Raw genomic sequence first — 1378 nt, forward strand, 5'->3', positions numbered from 1 at the left:
AAGATCGAGTCTTCAGTGGCTAACTTTTGTTTGCCCAACTAGTACCAAAAGCCCAGGGAGAGTGAAATTAATCATGTTTCTGCTTGAACATGCTTTCGTTCTACGTGAATGCGTTTTTCACGTGGTGTAAAACTTTCATTGTTTCATGTTTCGTGTTGTAAACCTTTAGGCAACTAAAAATGCATTGAAAAAATCTTGGGCGAACACACCGAGAACGCAAAGCAAAAGAAAGGATCAACTGGATGGAGACATATTTTTGCAAAAACCACCACTATTTCTGTGAAATCACCATAAAAGACTATTTTATGTAGAATGGGAAACTCCGTTTTGGAGCAAATTGAAGAAGAGCCTTTTAAAATCAATATAAACGACCGAAAATGTGCAAATTAGCCAACCTATCAACGAAAAGCGAGAAATTTATGCGCCCACTTCACAACAGAATTTGAAGATGCGCGGTTTGGTAATTCCGGGGAAAATTCATCGCTTATAATGACAAAACTGATTAACAGCAACATTTTATTGCGCTACTAATAAACTATTATTAATTGAAACTGTATCCAATTTAATTTACTTACCCGACAAGAACTAAAGCAAACGAAATAAGTGAAGTTCTAAAGTAAATATAAAAAAAGGTTCGACAAACTACTCACAAAAGGGTGGGACTTCAAAGTCCTGTGGATCGCAGCATCGAATTCGAATTTCATCGGCAATAAATCATCAATTCGAGCCACTAAAGTGAAGCGAAATCGCGCGCGATTTAATCAAAGCGTGAAGAACTTCCTGCGGATTGACGAAGATGAAGGCCGCCACGCGACTGCCGGCTGCGGCCCCCAGAAAACGAAGAACTTCTGCGGTGGAAAGCAATTCTTCGGAAGAAAATCGACCTGCCGCAGGTACGAGTCTATCAAAGAGCGTGAGTCGAATTTGATCAATCACCGTCTCCTTAAGACTCCAAAGTTGGTTCTTCATGTTCATGTAAAGATTTTGAGAAATTTTTCAAACTTTGCGGCAAAAGTTGGTATCGGTTGCTGCTAAAAATGCTTTCTTTGGCCGGTAGGTAGGAAAGCGCTAATTGCTTTCCGCAAAAAAAGCATTAAAACACACACGAACCTTCGCAGGAGTTTGAAAATTCAGTTTTATTCAATTTTGGCATGCGTTTGCATAAAATTTTTTTGCATAAACGCAATTATATTTAGCGTTTTTTGACTGTCCTTAACGTGAACAGTTTCCGACATTTTTTGATCCTTGAAAACGAATTTTGTGGCTCAAATGGTTCACATACATTGGTAAACATACATACAACTCAAAAAAAACCACGCACACCTAAAACTTCTTGAATTCAAGCCTTTTTTGAGAAAACTGCCAACATTTCCCCATC

The sequence above is a fragment of the Dendroctonus ponderosae genome, unplaced genomic scaffold (assembly GCF_020466585.1).
Source record: "Dendroctonus ponderosae isolate FM_Combo_2020 unplaced genomic scaffold, Dpon_F_20191213v2 Dpon_F_20191213_10, whole genome shotgun sequence".
Taxonomy (NCBI): Eukaryota; Metazoa; Arthropoda; class Insecta; order Coleoptera; family Curculionidae; genus Dendroctonus; species Dendroctonus ponderosae.